The sequence below is a fragment of the Cloeon dipterum genome, chromosome X, assembly GCF_949628265.1.
Source record: "Cloeon dipterum chromosome X, ieCloDipt1.1, whole genome shotgun sequence".
In the NCBI taxonomy this organism is placed as follows: domain Eukaryota; kingdom Metazoa; phylum Arthropoda; class Insecta; order Ephemeroptera; family Baetidae; genus Cloeon; species Cloeon dipterum.
The window spans coordinates 25,675,162-25,684,295 of NC_088790.1; the positions used below are offsets into that span (position 1 = coordinate 25,675,162).

The 9,134-nt window shown below is 39.8% G+C and overlaps 1 protein-coding gene across 6 annotated transcripts in view; it reads right to left on the bottom strand.

Moving 5' to 3' along the window:
- Window positions 1–8,774, bottom strand: part of LOC135946060 (uncharacterized) — a 30,769-nt gene extending 21,995 nt beyond the window's left edge. For 4 of the 6 annotated variants that reach the window (XM_065494100.1, XM_065494101.1, XM_065494099.1 and 1 more), the window contains exon 1: window positions 8,572–8,773. The gene's annotated coding sequence lies outside the window, so the exon portion shown is untranslated. Of the gene's footprint in view, window positions 1–8,571 lie in introns of all 6 variants that reach the window. The other 2 variants (XM_065494096.1, XM_065494102.1) reach the window with 2 other exon arrangements.
- Between the last annotated feature and the right edge of the window lie 360 nt (window positions 8,775–9,134).

The following is a 9,134-nucleotide window of genomic DNA, read 5'->3' on the forward strand; positions in this document are numbered from 1 at the left end:
CAAAAAGTAGAAAGGGCGTGTCAATCGAACAGCAATTCTGCACCGACGACACTCTGAACCCCCAGCAAAGTCGAAAGAAACGGAGCAAAAATGAAATACTCGCCGGGGCTTATTGTTGCAGACACACGAGAGGTCAGGGGATTTCCTTCTCTTTGAGCCGAGAATATATATATAAGACCTCCTGCTCGCAACAACACAAAAATAATAATGCTGCAGCAGGAAATCGAGGCTTTTAAGAACAGCACGACGTGATGACCTGAAAAAAATGCAAGCTTACGGAATCGACGCGAATTATTAACGAGGAAAAAAGAATGATGCACAAAATAAACCTGCTGGAGGTAAGAAAAAATAAACGCCAGAACCCTCTGCCTTCAGCAGGGTTTGCCAATCTTGCACCAAAAAAATAAACAGCAGGAAAAAACCGTTGAAATCCGAGCAAGCTGTTTCCCTTGCGGAAAGCTAGAAAGTTTTAATGGTTTATTTTCCGAGGTTGTTCCATTAGTCTGCTGAAGTTTGTTTCGGGTTAGAGAGTAGGAATGTATCACGTTACCTCGTTATAATGACGAGATTTTAGAAAATTAAGACAATGGCTACTTTCAACCGTCAGAAAACAATCAAATGTGCTCGAATTGTACAATTTTAAGCTTTCAAAAACATCTCAAAACAGTCTAAATCAATCCAAATCGGAAAAAGTCGTGCAAAAGTGAATTGTTTGGCTAAAGGATGAGATTTAAAAAGTTTCAGAGAACAATTCAGGTCAAAAAATAGGTTTTGATCTCGTTTCAGTGCGATTTTGGGGGTTTTCCGCATTTTTTTTATTTTACCCCGAAAATTTGGGAAGATTGCGATGATAGTGTTTAAAATTTCTGTCTTTTGATGAAATAAATTTTGTAAAAATCCCTATTTTTGGCCTTCCATCATGAAATTGTTTTTATCTTCATTAAAATGAATGCGCAAAATTGCAGAAAAAACGCAAAAACAATTTTTTACATTGCAATGTTCTTTTTTTGGAAAAATGTGGGTTTTCGTGGAATCATGGTATCAAAGTGATAAACGACATGACCCACTCGTGGCGTGTGTGTGAGTCTTCAGATTTTTATGAAAATTTAATAATTAAAGGGTTTTGCCGATACTTGTTGGCATTCCCTTTTTTAAACCAAATAACGACCAGGGCAACAGAAACGGCGTAACCTTCTCCAAACTAAAAGCTGACGACTTGCTGCTCGCTCTCTTTTACTATTGTCTGTTCGACAGCGCAGCGGCAATACCAAAAGTTCCAACGACCCACTTCCTTTCAGACTATTTTTTTCTTAACATAAAGAATTCTTTTCCCTGAGTCACTGTCGTCAAAGTCGGAATAAACCTAGTCAATGAATTAGAGTATAACGAGGAATTGTTGATTTCGAGAATGATATTGGTAAATAAATACACGTAAAAAAGAATATTTAATGAATTTTTCATCATTTTTTTAAGAATTATATTTGAATTGGATTTATTTAAAGAGGAATGATACTGGAAAAGCCTGGAAAATGCTTGTTGCCAATGCATAAACTCATCCCTTAGGATTCAGTTAAAGCCTAAATTGACCTAAGAAGCACTGTAATTTTTTGAGAAAATTGGCTGGGAAGTTACCGTGCTTTTCAAATGGCAATGGCTGTCTCCTTACTTGAAATCCGATTTAATTTCAAAAGCAAAGGTTTCCCCAATACGTGGCATACACCGTTGAACAGATCTCGACGAGAGGAATCGGAATATGCCAAGAAAATATGTTCAAGCACTCTAAATTTTGGAGAAAATTGGCAAAATTTGAATTTTTATTGTAGGGAGGACATTTTTTTATTATTGCAAATTGTTGAACAAATTGTTTACCGGTCAATTGTTTAAGGTATCCAACAATTTAAATAATTTTCAATTGTTGCCCAGTATCATTCCACTTTAAGGCATTTTGTCAAGTTAGAATTTTTCTGGCTGACGAGTGACCTTTTCGCGCAAATCCAAATACCAAGGAGTTCTTAAAAAATGATAAAAATTAATTAAATTTCCTCATTTTACGTGTATTTACCGCAATATTCATTCTCCAAATTCAATTACAATTCCTCGTAATAGGAGAAAAGAAAAATATTAAGCTGTGCGGTTCAGAATACTTTTTAATTAAAAAATAAAAATTTGATATCAGTTTTTTTCCCAGGAAAAGAGGAGGAATCACACGCGTTGCAATTGCTACATATACTGTAATTTAATTTACAGCTGCGAGATTGTTTTCCTCATTCTAAATTCGAATCCGCGGTTTGTTTTTTTTTAATTATGCAGCAAGCCTTCGCTTGGCTTGAGTTAAAAAAATCGAAACCAAATTCAGATCAGAATAGACCTTTTCGCGGAACAAATCAAGGCAACGAAAATAAAATTAGCTTTGGTCCATTAATTAAAATGCAAACGAGGCCGGGCAGAAGATTAGGCCATAACGAGCGCGTGTTCCTCAGGTTGACGTCACCGACCGGTGCAAATTCGCCTTCTTGTTAAGGGTCTTGCCCCGCCAGATATTTATCTGCAAACGACCCGCTGCTCTGACCGCTCCCTCTCTCTCTCTCTCTTTGCCAAGAAATAATCGTGGGGCGGCGGCGACGGCGATGCAAAGCGAGATTAGGGCCGATTTTCCACGTGAAAAGGCCAAGGGCTGCGTGTGCGATGTCTCTCCGCCCGTCGTCCGCCCGCCCGCTCGCTCGGCAGCAGCACCACTTTCGGCCTGCCCTCCTCGTCAATCAAACTCTGTGTGTGTGTTGGTCTGGCGAGCCCTCTCGAGCCACTAGTTGCGTCGTCGGCAGCCAAACGCAGCCCCCGCGCCAACTCTTACTTAGGGACGCCCGACGAAACCACGAATTGGAATTTTTACAACGCCCTTAATCGTTCTAGTAATCAGTTCAAAATTCTTTTTTTGCCTTTTTTATCCTTGTCCGAGGTCCGAGAGGGGCGCGAATGCTGAAACCCGGGTGCCAATAACACCGCGAACGGATATTATGGGCGCACCAGGCCGCACAGGGACCCAGCCCACTAAAGGGCCCCTTGCCTCCGCACCGAGGACTGCATTGAAACGCTAGACATTCAATACTGCCTTTTTATTTTTTATTTAAATATTGAGATTTAAAATAACCAGGATTTGCAAAATTAACCAAAAACACCTTGCAAAGTAATTTTCCTTTTTTTAAAAAATCTCAGGTATCAGAACTGTAAATCTGGAATATTTTTTTATTCTTGCTAGAATAAAAAAAACTTAAAAAATGAAAATTTGCACAGTACTAGCGATAAAATGCTAAAACGATCCATTTACACAAAGTAAATAATCACGCCGCACTGAACCGCAAATTACATTATGCTATCACTGATTACCATCACATACTGCACACTTGCCACAAGTACTTTTTGCGGGGAGGGAAATCCAGCTACGGGGCTGTTTTGAGCTCTGGGTTATCACATCAAAATTTTGTGCTATTCAAATGCATAAAATTATGAATTTTTTTTAAAACAAAAATTGTATTCATTAAATTTTTGTCTTATTTAATGCAAAATTTATCTCGGTTAGGAAAAAACGCTCTCACAGACTTTTTTCTGAAATTTTGGATGTGCACATTGCAAATTTGACGAACCCTCTGGTTTTCAACAGGTCATCCCAATTAATTTCATGATATATAGTATATGCAGGATACAAGGTGAATCTTCTTCAGAATGGAGAATCTTTCTAGGTTAGTGAAGTTTGGAAAAGAGAAGGGTTGTTTTGTCGTTAAGCGATGGTATTATCCAGCATAAATTCGACATTTTTCTTTTTTATTCTGTTTAATTTATTTTCAATCCTTTCCATGGATTGAAAATTGAGGGGCAGTTTTGTTTTGCAGGTCAAGTAAAGCAGATGAGGCCTGGTACGGGACCGCGTAATGTATATAAATTTCTTAAATTTGTTGAATATCTTAATTTATCCACCAATTTAAAATTTAAAATTGCTTGAAATAAAAATACTCCTGAAGATAAAATAGTTCCTCTTTACAATGTAAACTGAAACTTTTTAATAAATTTCCGTGACAGAAAATGAAAATGTTTCAAGCAATCCAAGAGCAACAAATATTCTAAAATTGGTAAAATTTTTAAAATTAACTTGACAAAAAGCATTGGAAAATCAGTAGATTAATTTTATTTATTTTAATAATCCTACCCACATTACAATAACTAAATAAATAAAAATGCGGAAGCAGAGAACAAAATCCGGAACAGCGGTGCCAGATTCGTGCGACGCGCAGATATGGCGTCCGGTGGAGCATGGCTCGAAAAAGCGGTCACGTGAAAATGCGCGAAAAGAACCAGGTTTTCGTCAATATTGTGACGTATAATTTGAATTACTTGTACTAATTGTGTCTTTTGGATCGTAAAAACAAACTCTTGACACTCGTACGGAAATCCAAAGAGAGCTTTTTGTTTCCCACTTTCAGACGCCATCTTGGATCTACGCAGTGGGAACCAATTTTATCGCACATCTGGCCCCCGCTGATCCGGAAATGGAAACATTTCTTTTCTTATTTAAAATTATGTTAAAATTCCAATTTTACTAGCAATGGGATTTTAGAATATAAGCCTAGACCGGTAGCACAGCAGTCTTTAAGACGAATCTTGCGTTTTTCAGTGTGTATAATTTTCTCTCTGGGTTGCTTCAGGGCCAAGAAAGGTAACCCTGAGGAATCGCATGTGCTCATCTAAATGAAGAGACGAGCAGACCGCAAATTTGGCGAAAAGCGCTAGTTGGCATGGAGCAGGCGGCTCGCTCGGCTGGAAATTCGCCGCGCCTTGCACCTTGTTACTCTCCCTTTGTTTGCTGCTTACCCGGCCGCGCAGCTGTACACATATTCTATACGAACAGAAATGAGAGGAAGTTTTTTGCGCGTACGTTTTTCTCGTATATGAAACAATTTGCGGCGTACGCACGAGGCTGTCAGAAAAAGCCCGAAAGCAGGTAGATGTTTTTGAAAGCGGAGAATTCCGCTCGCGAAAAATCGGAGTTTTGCACAATGCTCTGAAGTTGATCCGCGCGCAACACACAACGCACCCCGTTTCTTGTTTCATCAGGCAAAACGTGGCCCAGAGCGCGAAATCATTTTCTTGTCGCGATACACGAACAATAGAAATATTGCCTCCTCCCCTGCAACAAAACATACGCGTACAAATCCGCGTGTATTCAAGAGAGCAGAATAGTCTCCGCGCATGCACGTGTAAGGATGCTGCAGATTAGGAGTTGACAATGCGCTGAGCTTAAGTCCTGATACTCCGTCGTAAATTTATTATGGAATGGTAGCAGTAGCAGCTAGCACCTTCAATTTTATCTCCACGAAGTCTGTTGTTCGCGCAAATCAATGATATAAAATTGATAGGGGTTTCACTCAAAAGCTGAAAGACCAAAAAACAGCGCGCAGTTGTTGAGCAGAACAAGTAGTAAACTTTTATGGGGCGAATTTACAGGATTTCGTCGTTAGTTTTGGGAATTTTGTGCCGTTTTATTTCAAAGGAAAAATTGTGATCGTTGACATTGTTAATTAAAGAGGATAATTACTGCAAATCCTGGAAAATCCTTCAGTTGAAACAAAAATTGAACCTAAATTTTTATAAAAATGGCTGCAAAGTTAGCATGCATGCTTTTCAACTGCCATATCGTGAACTTAACTCAACTAATTTTTTTAGGGATGCCAGTTATTGAACTCCAATAGCAGAGGAAATAAAACACTAGACTCTAATCCAGATTAAATCCTAATTTATAGAAAATAATGGGTTCAGTGCAGACCTCGGTTCCGTAGAAAATCAAATATATGCTCAACTTTGAAAGGCGGAAAAGGAATAATATTGGCAAACACTTAAGATGAGGAAAAACAATATTTGTCGGACTTTACCAAATCCATGGGGATGTGCGTAGCGACAATGCGTAACGACAAATAATATTAAAAAAGTATGAAACTTGAAAACCTATTTTATTTCACAACAAAGAGTTTCCCTAAAAGGTTTCATACGCTCTTGGACAAATCTCGACGAGAGGAATCGAAATCTGCCAAGAAAATGTGGTAAAGCGCTGCAAATTTTGGAGAAAATTTGAATAGTTTCTGTGTAAGGTCCTTTTTTGATTATTGCAAATTGTAGAGCATATTGTTTATATCGATTAACTGCCATTGCATCCAACAATTCAAATAACAATTTTTAACTGCGTCGCCCTGAATCGATGCACTTTAAAAATAAACATAGCTATGTAACGAGACACATTTTTTGCTCTACTAATGAGGCAAGTGGAACGTTGCTATTTATAAATATCAGCAATTCCCCTATACATTCATATAAATCCTCGAACAAAGAGTTTGCGAGCTCATACAAAAAAACCAAGCCGTTATTGAGAACACGAGAAATAATTGAACTTGCCTCATTTTTCTGCTACTCTCCATCTGGAGAAGTTAATTATTTTATTTTCAGCTACGGGCGGTTCTAGAAGCTAGAATCACGACAGTTTTGTTCCCTGGAATGCTGGGTCCCTTTTTGTTGGTGTTACCTTTGATGGCAATTCTAACTAAAAGCAAACAATGTAACAAGTTGCCATTGACTCTATCAACGAGGCTAGAGTAGAACTTTGCTAATTATCAACAATTCTCCTACACAATTCACTTCCTAGAACAAGATGTTTGAGCTTTTCTCCTTCTTGGTAATCATTAAAGTAGAGTTTTAGAAGCCAACAATTCACAACATTTTACATTGTTGACTATATATGTATATAGAAAGTAGTTCATTGAGTTAATTAATGTTTGTGAAATTTACTTGCAATTAGTAACAGTTTATCCTTAGGACCGAGGAGCAGTTGATTAAAGTGGAATGATACAGGGCAACAATTGAAAATTATTTGAATTGTTGGATGCCATAAACAATTGATCGATAAACAATTTGTTCGACAATTTGCAATAATAAAAAAGGACCTTCCTACGATAAAAATTCAAATTTTGCCAAATTTCTCCAAAATTGGCAGTGCTTGAACATATTTTCTTGGCATATTGCGATTCCTCTCGTCGAGATCTGTCCAACGGTGGATGCCACTTATTGGGGAAACTCTTGGTTTAGAAATTAAATCGGATTTCAAGCAAGGAGACAGCCATTACCATTTGAAACGCATGGTAACTTTCCAGCCAATTTTCTCAAAAATTACAGCGCTTTTTAGGTCAATTTAGGCTTTAACTGAATCCTAAGGAATGAGTTTATGCATTGGCAACAAGCATTTTCCAGGCTTTTCCAGTATCATTCCTCTTTAAATAGGTGGTCAATGATTTTTCGATTAAATTCGATCCCTCTCGTCGCGATCTATCCAGTGGTGTTTGAACAATGAGGAAAAAATCCGTAAATTGTGCAATAAATCGTGATTTGCATTAAGGAGACAATTAATGCTCACCGTTTGATTATCATGAAATTTCTAACAAAATTAAACGGCAACCTTGGAAATTTTAATCTTTTTCCTAATTTTTAGATAAAAGAGGATTTTTCCACAAAGTTCTAAAAGGCTTATTGCTTTAATAAACTTTCAAATCAAGTTACCGCCGCGGAAACCGCAAGAGTTTATTTATTTTTACACCGTATAACCGCGCGAGGAGATAGATTGAACAATTATTGTTCTATGGGGGTGAGTTTGATTCGAGGTGACAACTTTAAAGTGACAGATTGCACCGTACTCACACAAAACCCACAATTCCACAGTAAAGGAGTTAACTTGTTCCACGGCAACGGCCGGAAAGAGCGCAGCGTGCGCGCGTGTGTGTGTGTGTCTCTCTCTCTGCCCGTCATCCCTTTAGTCCTGGCTTTTTCGTAAATTTCGCCACGGTTTCGCTTGGCGGAAACAAGAGTGTGTCTCCGCAGGATGAAATTGGATTCGGGCCGCGCAGAAATTGGATCGTTGGCGTCGCACAACAAGTGGTTGAAAACCGGAGACGGGCGCGCGATCAAATTTGCCTTCCGGGACACGAAAACCAAATCGATTATTTTTCTGCACTGGTCTGCATGGGTCGAATTTTCGGTGCAGCGGTTATGATTTGCGCGTGTGAGCCTTAGCAGAATGAAATCAAGTGGCCATGCCTAAGAGAAAATCGATCAGCCGCCGTGCTTAGTGAGCGGAAAATTTGCTCAGTGCGAATGCCGATTGTTCTCAATTAAGCCGCCGCGTGTAAGTGGATGAAATTTTTATGCAGCCCTGCAGCAACATCGATCATTTCCTCTAGGGACGGCAAAAACTACCCCCTTTAAGTCGGAATGAATGCAGGATGGTGAATAATTTAAAATCCTATATATTTCGATTTTTTAAAAATGGTCAAATATTTTTTTAGTAAAAAATAATAGTTTCTACCCCTATCTCCCAAAGTGTCTGTTCAGGAATGCATCAAACCAGTGCACCTTGCACCCCTTGGGCTCACGACAACCTTCGTGGTGGCTGGACAGCCCTTCTCCGATCAACCCCGACATCGACGGAGGAAGCAGGGGTGAAAAAAAGTTTGCAAAAGTGCGAGAATTTCGGCTACTCACCCTCTATTCGGCTCTTCCTCCCCCGGCCCGGTTGGGTTTGGGGTGAGTTTCGGTGCGACTACCCCGTCCTGGCTGCAACACCAACGCCACCCTACCTCCCCACGGGCTCGGCCCAAAGCACAACATGTTGCATCCCCCGATATCCCGCATGCAGCCCGCCGCCGCGCGACTCATCACCACCCTCTCCAGCCCGCACACCCCAACGACGCGCCAGCTGTACACGAGCCCAAATCGACGACAAGCCAGCCAGCAGCCACCCCCTAGAAGCAATTAGCCCCTTCTTCGCCCCTATATATGTGTGTGCGCTTCGCGTGCACGTGCAGGCACACATATACACGGATTCACCCAATTAGGGGTGTGTTTTCTGTCAGGAGAGCGCGCTGCGTTTTGATTGATTGATGCGGTGCTAACAAGGGGTTGAAATCCAGCCCTTTACCGCAGAGCCTAGTTTGGATTTAAGATACAGGGATTCGAAATTATTTTTAACACAATTAAGGGTTGCAACTGAGGACGAAAAATAGATTTGAATTTGAACGGGGGATTTTCTATTGTTGTTTTGAGCA